This window comes from Pteropus medius, unplaced genomic scaffold (genome assembly GCF_902729225.1).
Source record: "Pteropus medius unplaced genomic scaffold, Ma_sr-lr_union100, whole genome shotgun sequence".
NCBI classification, from domain to species: Eukaryota; Metazoa; Chordata; class Mammalia; order Chiroptera; family Pteropodidae; genus Pteropus; species Pteropus medius.
In genome coordinates this window covers 9,648,630-9,663,442 of record NW_024355205.1, presented here as the reverse complement: position 1 = coordinate 9,663,442, position 14,813 = coordinate 9,648,630, and the positions used below count along the sequence as shown (strand labels likewise).

The 14,813-nt window shown below is 32.8% G+C and overlaps 1 pseudogene; it reads left to right on the top strand.

The window, feature by feature from the left end:
- The first annotated feature begins 13,888 nt into the window (after positions 1-13,888).
- Positions 13,889-14,007, top strand: LOC120599116 (uncharacterized; annotated as a pseudogene).
- Positions 14,008-14,813: the final 806 nt, after the last annotated feature.

The window sequence follows — 14,813 nt, the reverse complement described above, 5'->3', positions numbered from 1 at the left end:
CACATTTTTTTTTTAACACTACCAGAACTTTTAAGATTTTTCCCTCTTTTATTGAATATTTATTTTTCTTTTACTCATTTTAAGATTCAAAGATATATATCTTGTTCTAAAAAAATGCTGTTATTGAAATCTTTGTACCTTCAATCTGTGCCCATCATGTAATTATAAAGGAATTTAAAAGATAAATTAGGAAAATACTCTCTAGATAAAATATGAAGATCAAAAGATTAGTTATATTAACTGAATGAATGTCTCTTATATGTATGCTTTCTCAACACCCACACTCCAACACTTATTTAAGTCATAGGAATCTCAGCGTTAGTAATTTCCTATTCATGTGCCCTGCAGGCAGCTAAGTATAAAGAAAAGCCACAATTTTCTGGTCAAGATAAGGAAAATACAAAGAACAATTTTCACCAGATTCCACAGAAAGATACATTGGTCACCTGGAAGTGTGCAAGTTCTGGAGGGTGCATTTATGTGTCTTGGACTTATCTTCCTTCAAATAGATATTTAGCAAAATGAAAATAAAAACAATGAACTATTTAATGCCTGACATCTCAATGCACTTACGTTCTTTATCTTTTGCAAATGATTGCTTTCACTTTTAAATCTCTCACTTTAGGGCTCACCATCAACTAATCAGTAGGCAAGTAATTGTAGGGCAATCCAGTTTTGCTTTTTAATATTGTTTAAAAATTCAAATATGCAATAAAAGAACTGTCATTTTTATTGATACTATCTTGTGCCAGTCATCGTAATTGACCATTCACATAAATTATTTTATTTTATTCCAACTAATATATGAGTTAAATATTATTAACCACAATTTCAGATGATGAAGCTAAGGCTTATAAAGATCAGAAACTTATTATATATCCTATCACTAGAACCTACTGGAATCAGAATTTTAACTTAGATTTGTCTGATGTCATTTCATGTTAACTTTTTCCAATAGCCATTTTGATCTTTTAAAATTTTCTTTTTCTGGAAAAAAATGTTACTTAGAAAGTATTTATTAAATAATAAACTTCACAATCACAATGATTTGTAAGATATTTAAAATATAGTTACTCAAAGTTACATAAAAGTTACAAAATACATGGTCTATTTAAAAGGAGGAGACTTAAGGTATACAATGTCTTGTAAAGAGATGGCATTTTTGCTTAAAATGTAGTTATTCTGGTGACCCACATGAAGGAGAGTTCATTGGTAGAATATGTGTGATTTTTTTAATCCAAATGTCAAAATTCTTTCCAACACAACTCCACTGCATTGTTTTCTGTGCTAGCATTTGGTTGGTCTTATTCTCAGATTCTGCAATTTTTGAGGGATGTTTTTGATGTTAGAGATTTCAACAGAGCATTATGTATGCTACTAATATCCATTCGCCACTATGTAAAATATATCATGTGTGTGTATATATCTATCTATATCTATATCTATATCTATATCTATATCTATATCTATATCTATATCTATATCTATCTATATTTATATCTATATCTATATCTATATCTATATCTATATCTATCTATATCTATATCTATATCTATCATCTATATAATGTCATTTTCATCTTTAAACTGGAAGATAAAAAAGAAAATAATCCATTGCAAGCAGTTTTTTATTTTTAACATATGTTTCAACTGGCTGACTAACAGCATCAACTGACTACAAAACCTGACAATTTTTCCTCTGCTCAATAGTTTTGCTTCAGTAAACCACCTTTAGCTACTGCCCTTTTAGTTCATTTTCTCTCATGATTTCTCAGCTGTGCCACATTATTTGATGCATTATTTCAGTGTATTTCCTCTTGTTGTCTTATTTGAGGGTTTCTTCCTTTGTGGCTGAACATACAGCCTCTGCTTTACTTCTGAAGTGTCATTTTTTCACACATATCCAGCAGAGGATGTCGGTCACACGCAGTGAGTCGTGTTTCAGGGTTAGTAAGCAAGTGCTATTCTGTTACCCGACAGTCTGATGGTTAATGATCATGCTGTTAAATGTTGAGTGTGCCTTGTAAATGACACTGCTGAAATATCATACCACTCTTGACACAGGTTTAACACTGCTCAGATTCTGTAACTATATATGTTGAAGCTGGGACAAGACACCCATGATTATCTTGACTATAATGATTCTTACTGTATTACTTTTAAGGTTTAATTGTAACTTACCACTGGGCTGGCTATTTTCTAGATAGTAGTTTTCAAGGAGATTTGCTACAGTGTGGGAAATATTAATCCTGTATTATACATTATCTTCCTTAGGCATACTGATGCCACAAAAATGCTCTAATCTTTTATTAATTTTTTTATAAGAACAATGCCTTTTCTAAAGAAAATATGGATTACAAAAGAAATTTATTCCTACATTTTACATTCACAGAGATGGAAAGTTTATTTGATGTATTCCATTCTAGTTCTTTTAAAAAAAATCTATGTATATAGTTATAGTTACAGAATTATATGTAGCAATAGTTAAATAGGTTATCATAATTTTGTTTTCTTTTTTAAAATTTTTCATGATTTTAATTTTTAATAAAATATTTGAACGAGTGAATGATATAGTATGGATGAGTATACCGTAATTGCACAATTTGTTATTAATGACAATAATAATTTTAGGTGCAACTATTAGCTTATTTTCTTAATTTGTTTTCCTGGAAGTAGAATAACAAAGTGACTAGTTTAAAGTAATTTCTTTTGTGGTTTTTTTTTTTTTTTGCAGTCTTCTGAGATCCTCTATTAACTGTTAAATAAGAATAGGTTTTCAACAATTACTGCGAAAAGAGGAAAATGTTCTTAATTAGAATAAATCTGAACAAGTCTCTGGAACTAAGAGACTAGACATTTATATTTGGATGTGGCAGGTGTTTAAAAGTGAATTTCCTGACAGATTTTAGAAGTGGGCCAAGCCATGCCGGCAATAAAATTCTTTAATAATATGGTGGCAGCTAATATGGAAGTGTGTGCAGGCAGTGGCATCATTAAGAGAAAAAACAAAGGTCATTTGGAGTTAATGGAGAGTGGATGATGGGGAGTTTGAACGAACTAGTCATGTGCTATTTATGCAGAGATACAGGTAGATCATGTAAAGGAAATCTGGAAAGAAGTTTGTAGATAACAATACTTCATTTAGAGTTTAGAATACTAGACTTTAAGAAGATAATAAAATCAAGAAAAACCCACAGCTTCTGAGGAAATGTGGTACCAAGTCAATTTTCGTCAAAGTTACAAGTGCAAGAAAATCAAAGTAAGGAGATGAACTCTAAAACTACATAGGGCTTGAGCAAAGAAAGAAAAGAAAATATTTCTTAACATGAAAAAAGCAGAGAAAAAGAAGCAACACGTTTCTTTGTTTATAATCTAATTTAATGAATCGGCTTCAATTTATTCTTGCTGAACTCTTGATTAATCTCAGAGTTCTACTCTCAAAAAAATTGTACATTAGCATGCTACCAAATCATTCTGAGTGCTCTTTAAAAATCCAGATTCTTGAGTTACATCCTTGAGCTTGGGCCTCCAGAGATCTAGGGTGGGATCTTTTAAACTAGCCTCCAATGTGAGACTGTTTTGGGAAATTCACAGATCACACTCTAAGAGGCAGAGTCCTGGGTCCTGGCTTCTCAGAAAATTGTTATTCGATCATGTGTATGGTTTATGTTTTTTTCCTATTAACTCATATGCAATTATACATTTTATTTAACCTAATTTGGAAATGTGTCAAATATATTTTATCATCTACTTTTTATGTAATTGATACTATCAAATACTATCAAGAAAAACCCACAGCTTCTGAGGAAAAACCCACAGCTTCATAGTTTTCTTTAGCTTAATTTTATTGCCTGTATATTTATCGGTTTTATGGATGTTCTATAATTTATCTAACTCATTTTTGTTGTAAAGGTAGATTGTTTTAAATTTATCATAGAAATAGTAATATAAAAATAGACATAACAATTGTAAATATTATGCACATTTCTCATTTTTCATGGAATAAGTACTTAAATCAGAATTTTTCAAAAGATATACACACTTTAATGGCTAAGACACATATGACCAACTACCTCCATGAAATATGGTCAATTTATACTCTCGCCAACAATGCAAGAAAATATGTATCTCCTTCATGCTCAAAAGACAATTGATTAGTATATATTTCACATTTTTTGTCACTTAATAAAATATAACTTTATATTTAATTCACTTGCTTATTACTGTGATCAACCATATTTTCATGTTTATTAGTTTCTGAAAATATAACTTTTTATTTAGATATAATTTCACACTTATAGAAAATTATCAAAACAGTATAAAAAACTTTCATATACCTTTACCCAGATTTACCACATGTTACTGTTTTGATCCATTTTCAATATCATTCTTTCTTCATATTTATGTATATAAGAATATAAGTATGTACGTATGTGTTCATTTTTTTTTTTTCCTGAACTATTTCAGTATTATTTGCAGCCATCACGCTCCTTTATCCTTAAAGATTCTTACAAGATCTGTGAAAATCTACCTGCTCTCTGGCTGTAGAGTGAATTCGATCAACAATCTGATAAATAGAATATAAAACTAGCCCTGTTACTAAGGGACAACTCTAATTTAAAGAAAAATAACCAACATATGTAGAAGGAAGATTATGTTAGAAACAAAAATTTCACAAACCCTGATGAAAATATTGAATCAGGCAAGAATTAACCATTGGTATTAAAATCATTAGGTGTAAGAGTAATGGAGAACTGGATTATTGTTATTCTTGAGAAACCACACAGATTACATTCAGAATTTCATAACAAGTAGAGGGGCAAATTTAGTATCATATATGGTGGGATCAATAGAATATTGGGCACACAACACCTAGTCTACAGACTAAAAATGGATTTGAATATTAGAAAGAATATTTTGGAAGCCATTTTTGGAAATCTGAATAATTTGGGGGTATTAGATTAGATGAGAATAACTGGCGAAAATTCTTGAATAGAAAAAAATGAGTTGAAAACATTATAAAAATATGATCTCATTGTGGTATGCACACACAAACACATAAACACATAGAGAGAAGGATTTGGAAAGATGTGTATTAAGATATTAATGATAGTGAGTATATTAAATATTTACTTCCCACTATTTTCCAATTTTCTGTAGTACAAATGTACTGTTCCTGTAATCGTTATTTATATTTACTCAAATAGAAGATAAAATTTAAATAGATAAGTCAAAAATTCCAGCCTGCACCTTATGCTCAGATGATCTAGCAAGAAATTTTATCTTGTGTTAATTGTTTTAGAGAATGGGGACTTGGCAAAGTGCCCATTTAATATTATTGAAATGCTATAAACTTTATGGCAAAACAAGTTAAGGACAACAAAAAGAAAAAGAGAAAAGCTATAGTTCGCAGAAGCTGGAGTAAAGAGATTTTAGGGTGGGGCCAGGTAAATAAGGTGAGAACAGATACAGTTTAAAGAGAAGGGAGTGGTGTGGGGAGCCGCCCTAAAGAGTAAAATATTGGGGAGTTACATGTACAGTAACGACTCTTAGGAAGACACAATATTTGTAGTGCAGTGCAAATTCTTCCTGAGAATCTTTAAATTTGTTAGTAGCGACTAACATTGTTTTTCCATGATTCTAAAGGGCATGCGTGCGTGCGTGTGTGTGGTGTGTATGTCTGTGTATGCATGCTATGGAGACAATGGCTGTAAAAATATGCAGAGCTAGGTCTAAGATGGGGGGAAAATGACAGAAATATACATAGTATAAAATAAAATAGTTATGCTACTGTATTCGTAGGTAGAAAATTGTAACATTCCCTCTCCATTTCTGTAATAGGAAAATTTTCCTAGTTTGCACTAACATGTTTAAATTAAAATAAGCTTCTTATAAAATAATTTATAAGAGCAGATTTTGGAGTCTTAGAATGGCTTCTGAGACAAACATTGAAAGAGAGCAACCAGTAGCACCTCCCCAACCAGGATTTTGCTTTCATGCCCAGAGTAATATCTCTTCAATATTTTTTTCCCCGACAATTTTTTCTTCTATGTTTTCTTTCACTTTATCTTCTTGGCAATATTTCCAGATACCATTTTTACTGCTTTTTCTTTAAGCTTTACTTTTATTATCACAAGATGACTTTGCAAAAGGCAAAATTTAAATCTTATATTTGGGGAGAGTAGGGAGAAATTGAGTCAGAAGCCACAAAGTGGAAGTTGTGAACTTCTTAGATTTACTTGTTTTGCAACTAGGTTATAATTGTAATGCTAAATAGTCTGACATTTAACTAAGCATTGGATTGCCCATGCATTACTGAAGTTACTAAATATAATCAGTCAATTAATAATTAACCTTGCTATGTTTTAGTATGATCTGTATCTTAATATTTATTGTTTTTCAGTCCGTTCATACAAAGAAGGGTTTTATCATACAATGTTCATAGTATATTCGTAAATAAAGAGAAACTTATTTTGCTAGTCTTGAGAAAACTTCTGTTAAGATAATTTGCTGTCTCCAAGTAATGGTTCTACCTTTGATGTCCTCCTTAAAACCAAGAGATGGCGCTTTAGTTCTTCTCTGTATAATCATTCTTCTGATGAGAGATTTCTGGCTCTGTTTCAATGATCAACATGACATAAGACATAGATTAGTGCTACAAATTTCAAGAAACATGACTTGAAAGGGTGACCTAATTTTAGACCGTACAAAGTATTCTTCTACTAATAGATATACATATCTACCTTATTTTTACACAGTAACTTAAAAATATGGATGTATAAGCTTATGCAAATTTATATCAATGGACATAGAAAAATAATCACTTTGTTTAAAATATCTGAATAGGCCAGGATAAGTGGTCAGAGAAAAAAGAAGGGAGCATTTATAAGTACCTTATCACAGTTCCGTAAGTGTTCATTTTCTTGTGTCACCCTCTTCTATTTGAGTTTATAAAATGGATGTCATTTTGTTTATCTTTTTATTCACAGCACCTTGCAAATTCCTTGGCACATAGTAGGTACTATATCAAAGTTCATAGTTGCTTGAACATAGATAATTTTTCTCAAAACCATTTTAAATGTACATTACGCTTATTTCTCTAAAAGTTTCATTGTTAGAAAGAGAAAGTACACTTTTTTTAAAACAAGAAATGTTTCTCATCACTGTGATATCTTTTGAAACTATTCATCTGTTATAGGTGGTTATCTACTACAGGGATTTGTCAGTACCTTTCCTCAAGGTATTTTCTGAACTAGTTCTATTCCAGCTGGATACACTCGATGAAGCAATTTATTTGAAGGTTAGACACGTCTCTTTTGTCTAAGGAATACAATAGAAGATCTGGAATATAAAATTCAGAAAGATGTTCTTGAACTAGTCACACACATTCCCAAGGTGGGTTACGCTGATTGTGGCAGTCATAAAATACAATGGCAAAGAGAAACTTTACAGAATGTATAAGTACACTATGGTTATACTGCTGATGCATTAGTAATTATAATTAAAATCAACACCTTGTTATTCTTGCCTAGTAGAACATTTTTGTAAAATTTACCACACCCAAGCTTATTTATGATATTTTAAAAGCAAATCATTTGTAGTTTTTTGGAGAACATTTTGATAAGAGCTTAAATTTTTACTTGAATTTTACAATATTTAATCGGACCAAGCTTTCTCAAATTGCAGACTTGTACTATATTTGTCTGGGACACTCCTGGTATATGCCTTTTATCTCTGCATAATTTTAATAGTGCTGTGGTTTTTACCTACAGAAATTTAAAGACAAATTATATAGATAAAAAGTAGCCAGTGAGAAATATTATACATATATTTAAGTGATAAAGAACATCTATAAACTCAGAGTTTTCAATATCATCTTTTTGTGTAATGACATAGCAGTTAATGACTTGTATATATTCAATTCGAGTGAAGAACAGAATTTTTTCTTATGAGATCACTCTATAAACAAAGCGAGATCTTCAAAATCTCATTGGAGTGATTACTTTCCACTGCATTGCCAAAGCATTTCTTCACTTAGTAGGATAAGCCAGGCATATGAAGGATTTATTGACTGTGTAGTCTGGACTGTGACATCGTGATGAACACAAACTCTGCTTCTTGCCATTGACACTTCACCTTACAGGGTTGCAGCTGTGCTGAACAACAGAATGCCAGATGGCACGGAGACATCAATTGATTAGTACTCAAGAACAATGTCACCTACCAGAACGAACTACAGACAAATTGACAAAGACAATGCTACGTTTGCAGGCCTGAATGATGAAGCCCTTTAAATAGGTTTGTGGCTGCATTTTTAAAATGTGTGCTGTTTGGAAACTTTTGCTTGTAGTAGATACAACTTTAATTATATAACTATGCATGTTTTCTTGGAATCTTTTCTTTAGTGGTTAATCCCGTTTACTTGTCTACATATCTAGAAGTATAATATAACATATCAAAGCTCTTTGTTGTCATTGCAAATCCAAAATTATCCAAACTTTCATTTTAAAATGCATCCGTAGCCACGTTTTTGTGATAATCAGTGAACATTATAAATTTGGACCAGAGAGAATGGTGAATAGACTTGTCCGAAGAATTCTGGAATTCATAAGCTGTCAGCATGAGTTATCTATCCAGACACAAAAAAATATCTTTTATGAGTAAGTCTTATTTTTATAGAAGACGTTTATTATCACATTCGGCATCATTTTATGTAGCATATCTCGAATTGTTTGCACTCGAATCTTGGCTATAAACTATATCTGATGGCCTTATATGGATATAGGCTATCCATATAAGGATGCCAATATTTGAAAACACACATGCCAGATTACTCAGCTTAGCTTTGGTAAAGAAGTCATATTTCTAGGAAACTTCTCGATTGTTGTAGCTTCTTCTCAAATTTATCTGAAGAGATGCTAATATGATAGTAAAAATTCTCCCTCAACAAATATAGTTTATTGCTATTTTTTAATGAATTGATTACCAGTAACTGTTGTTTCAGATAGGGAGTGTGCATTTACTTAAGTGCATATATAACATCACTTTGGACTCAAAATTGATCTACTTAGATGTTACTAAAGTGCCTCACTTGATGCAAGAGAGGGCTTTACTGGAAAGATCTAAGAAGGATTATTAGAAACGAGAAGCCCATGGATCCTGACTGCTGTGTTTAGCTACAGATTTTAACCATGAAAACATACCTTCATTATCCGGAACTGACCTCATTATCTTTTGGGACATACATTCCTGCTGATCATGGTGACACAGGAGTGGACCTGACATTTGCTTACTAAATGTAATTTGATTTCTTCTGGTTTAAAATAGTTGCTTTTACTTAAATATTCAGTCAGTATAAAGTTTAAGCATACTATCAAGGCTATTTTATACTTCAAAGACTTTTTCACTGTGACTTTCCAGTTTGATACCTTCGTTCAAAGTGAAGCTTTCTAATCTTTATGAAAGGCGTTGTCTATGGACGTATTGTCCTCATTGAACACTGCTCACAGTCCGCTCAGGTGCACCTGGTTCAACCTGGTTTTAGACCATCAAGTTGGTCCTCCCTAATGATAATTTGATAACTCCCTACTGCCTCAAGGTTGCCAGATTCCGCTGCTCCCTTATTCCAACTTAGGGCACCTTGCAGGTCACAAGTCCTCAGTATTGCCATGTGTTGGAAGAGTGATAAAAGAGCATCTATAGCTCTTGTATGTTTCAAGCAAGCTCTGAGATGGATTCCTGTGTCACCATTTCCTCTGCCTATGAATGTCAAGCTGCTACTTCTACTTTTATGTGGCTAGAATGTGCTTCCAGGTCTTCCCTTTTACCTTGCTCTTTGCTCTGTGTTACATTTATTTTATCTTTTTTCCCACTTCTAAGTGGGAGCTTTGGGTCTTATCATAGGTCAGCTCAATATCTTAACAAACTTTCTATTCTGCATATTCACTTTCCTATCGCTACTTATACATTTATTTTCTTTCTAACTCACACTAAAGCTGTCTTCATATTATTTATGTACTATTTCTTTTCTACACTTTAGCTTTGGCAAAAAGTTATATTCAGACCTCTAAATTTTATCCTGATTTTCAAAGCTGCTAAAATGTAGAAAAATATTAACAACAAAGTCTATTATCTCCTGGATGACTAAAAAATTAATATCTAATTTGAAACCCCCAATTGATCAATAAATAGCTTATTTAGACTGTATTTGAACTTCCTCTGTTACAATGTATACCATTATTTCAATGGATATTGAAGCCAGAGTATAACTGAGATTACTGAGAATAGAACTCGACAGTTTTCATCTGCAAAAACATTACCTCAATTTCATCCTACGCCAGTAAAACGTTGTTTCCCTGATAAAGATGCTTATCTTATGTAAGGGCAACATTACATCCTAGAAGTTGAAAGTTAAATGTCAAATGATATTTCTATCACTTGCCATCTTGCCAAAGTCAGAACACTAGAGGATGCTTTGTCTTACTCTAAAACTGGTTCTCAAAGTAATTGTGCATCATCATCACCTGAAGGGCTTGTTAAAGCAGATTTCTGGGCACTGCTCCAAGTTTCTGATTCAGTAGATCTGCAGCCCAAGAAGGTTCATTTCCTTCTCTAGTAGCTTTGCCGCCAGCATAGGCAAAGCTTTCTTTGAGCAGTTGTGCATTATCATCTAGCTGTGAGTCATAACTGCATCTGATTCAAGAGGGATGCCAGTGTCCTCCCATTCTACAAAAAAAAAAAAAAAAAAAAAAGGCAAGACTATTCTCTGGCTTCCCAATGTTACCGGAGAGTGAGGTCCTCTCCTGGTGCGTTGTCCAGGTTCTTGATGTCTTGAACAAAGAATTGAGCAAGACACCGAAATTCAGTAGAAAAGAAAAATTTTATTAGAAAAGAAAGTACACTTCTAGAAGTGGAAGCGGGCCTGAGCAAGACAAGTGTGGCTCAAAAGGCCTGGTAACAAAGACTTCAAGGTTTTTATCCCTTTTTACTGTGGGTAGTTACTTAGAGTGGGCTCCCTTGATTGACAACTAAGATTGACAGGACTCAGCGATTCACCATTTTGCTTCCTGTGCATGTTTGTTCCCAGAATTCAGTCTGTTATAATGATATTAATGAACTTCCAGGCATATGCATCATATTATAATGATGGTATAATGAGACTCAGGTGAGTTGAAGGTCGTTAAGATCTTCATTGGGCAGGTATGAGTGACTGGCTTAAATTGGTACCTAAATCTCTGTCTACTGGTTTCTTCGTGTGAATTAAAAAGAAAAAATGCCTTCTGGCTTGCTTAATTGTGGACAGATTAGGGCAGATCCCTTCTAAGATAGGATGACCTCAGTGTCTTGGCAGGCAGACCCAAAACCCCCTAACTTTCCTGCCTACCTCTTTTCTAAGAGCCATGAACCCCCTTATAAGTATGGATGTTGACAGATGAGAGGTCTCTTTTGTATCTGCTTCCTACTGAGAATGGCTGTAGTTCCTGTCTACAGGGGTTTCATGGAGCCCTTTCCCTTTCTGCCTTAGTCAGGGTGGGGTCTTGAGTTTCCTTCTAAAGTGCCATCTCAGTTCCTAGACAAGGAAAAGAAGATAGAAACACATTATTTAAATCATATATCTATTAATTTCTATTATTGATTTGCCTATTAAATGAGTAAAGGGGAACAGGCTTGGTTAATACGTTTTTTAAAGAGTAAAAAGAAAGACCTTTGGCTTAAAGAATGTCCTCCCCCTCAGACTCTAAGGACCCTGCGTGGTTTAACACCATTTCTGCTTAACAATAGGCTGATGACCCTTATCAATAGCCAGAGGATCTGAATTGCCAGGGCAATTATCAGGATTTGAGGGAGAAGGCCTTTTTTCCACAGAAAGGAGGGAAGAAAACTTAATTAGGTTTACTAAAAGGATTAACTCTGCAAGAAATGCCCTATTTCATTTCCTGCTAAAAGATTAAGAATTTTACAAGTGACATCCTGTCTCACTAAGACATCTCCAAAGTGACCTAGTGTTCAGATTACTAGCTGAACATTTTCTTTCAGACCTGCATATAGACACCAGTCTTTTCCTACAGATTTCAATCCCTTCATATATTTTCTAGGACACAATACTTAGGACTTGAGCTGTGGAAATTTATATTCTGTACCTGAAAAGATGTTTCATATTTTGATGGAAATTCAAAGTCCAAGAAAGAAGTTTATTTTTATGTTTCTTTCCTTTTCTTTTTTCTTTCCTTTTCTTTTTTCTTTCCTTTTAATTCTTTCTTTCTTTCTTTCTTTCTTTCTTTCTTTCTTTCTTCTCTTTCTTTCTTTCTTTCTTTCTTTCTTTTTCTTTCTTTCTTTCTCTCTCTCTCTCTCTCTCTTTCTTTCTTTCTTTCTTTCTTTCTTTCTTTCTTTCTTTCTCTTTTTTCTTCTCTTCTCTTTGTTTTCCTCAATAACCTTTTTCTTCTCTGGGGTGATATCTATTTATCTAAATCTATCTATATCTATCTATCTTTATCATCATCTATCATCTATCTGTCATCTATCTAATCTTCTCCCTCTCCAAAGAGTCATGACCTTGGCTAGAAATAACTAGGTTTTTACTTTTTATTCTATGGATTGGTAATGACTCTGTAGAACTGATATAAATCCTCATGAGTAAGAGGTCCAAGATGCTTACACCTGTACATCTGTAGTCTAGTAGATAAGGTGTTTCCTTTATATATCATTCTAACTTTAGGAATTTTCTGGAGTTATTCCAAAAGCTTGCTAGAGGTCTAGAAGTAAATATGGGAGCTCCCACATTTGCCATTTTGAATGGATAGCTGAAAAATCTTGCAGCATAGGTGAGAATCACTTCCGTTTGATGATTCATGGGCAATCTGCAGGAAATCATTGATTAAGGCCCTTTATCAGGCAATGATGAGAAATATAACCCATGTGACCTCTTAGCCCAGCACTTGTGAGGAACATGCATGCTCATATGGGAATTGATGTGCCTCAAGCATTAATCTGCATCCCATGTAGCTCTGTGATGACGGTGTGATCCATGCAGACCAGGCTTATGAAGCTATATTTGCTTCTCAATATACAGCCTTCAGAAATCTAATCTCTTATTACAGTGTCCAGCTCCATTCCAGAACAAATGAGCTACATCTTCCTGGGGCTAAGTTACATGTCTTCCTCTATGATCTCTCCAATTCTTATTGTAACATAGCTTATGTTTTCCTATTCTGAGTGCTTTCACTTTTGCTTTTTAAGAATATTTTATTCTCTTAACAAAGCCCAACTTTTATAAATTGAAAACTTTTACTTAAAAATAGACTCCCAAAGCTTATATTGTAAGGATACTTTTCTTTCTTTTTTCAATTCCTCCACAATAAACAAACTTTTTTGAGGCAGTGTCCATAGCCCAGGTGGAATCTGGACCTTCCGTGACTGAGGCACCAGGACCTTATGTGTAGGAAGGCGGTCACCTTGATTCATTGCTACAATGCCAGATAAGCAATAGCTAAGGCATAATAATTAATGTAAAAATGCAAAAAACAGTGTTTCAGTAAATGATACTCCATATCAGATACATGCTGCAATTTCACAAAAGCATACCACAGTATCCTTTTGTAAGACTATGGTAATCCAGGATGCTGCTTCCTTCTGTGATAGATGCAGGGTCTTATTGATCCTTCTAGGACCAGTGCTTAGCCCAGTGATTTGAATATTAAAAATCTTAATGTATTTTACTTGCGTAAGTTAACAAAAGAGAAAGATGTCTATACTAGAGCATCTTGGTCACTTTAAGTTTTTATGTTTGTATGGAAAATGGCAAAAATCCTAGATATTGGGAATTAATTTATGTCAGAGGTTCTTAAAGTTTTAAAACTCTGGGTTCTTTTATACACTTAAAGATTATTCAAATCTATAGTCATGCCACCCTGAACGTGCCCGATTTTGTCTGATCTCAGAAGCTAAGTAGAGTCGGGCCTGGTTAGTACTTGGATGGGAGACCTCCTAGGAAGACCAGATGCTGTAGGCATAAAAAAAAAGATTAATCAGGATTCCAAATAGCATTTTTATGTGAGTTATATCTATTAATATTTACAATGAATGTTAAAACTTAAAACAGAGGATTTTAAAAATATTTATTAATTTAAATGATAATAAACTATGTGTTAATTTAAATACATTTTAAGTAAAATAATTTGATTTTTCATCATAAAACAAATTAGAAAAGTATAATTACATTTTTGAAAAATTTTTAAATGTTTGTCTTAATATAGGACAGTTGGGTTCTCATGTCTGCTTTGGATTTAATTTTTTGTAATATCTCATATCATGTGGCCTCTGGAAAACTCCATGGCACATTCATGAGATAATGAGTGTGAAAAAGACAAATGAGGTCTCAGTGTTATGAAAAGAGTTTTCCTTTTATGAAACCTCTAAAAGGGTCTTATAGAAGCCCAAGGAACTCTAGACTATATTTTGAAAACTTTTGGCCTAATTATTTTTTGATAGTTTTCTTGTTTTGTTATAATCACTAAAACATAATACCTCAACATAAAAATAAATAAAAGTAAAGTAGAGAGAAAAATTAAGGAAAATATAGGGAAAAACTGTTCTTCTCTCATGTCTACTTAATTTATCTTCTCATAAATTTTTCTGTATATTTAAAAAAAAATTTTCTTAATCAAAGTATATTTAACTTGAAGTATAAATGGAAGGAAGAAAAAAATATAGCTCTCACATTTTTCTATTGACTCAGTAAGGGATCATTATATTCATTTTAATAAGAAAATGACTATGGACCACATAAGAAAAATAAAAATATTATCAAATTTTAAG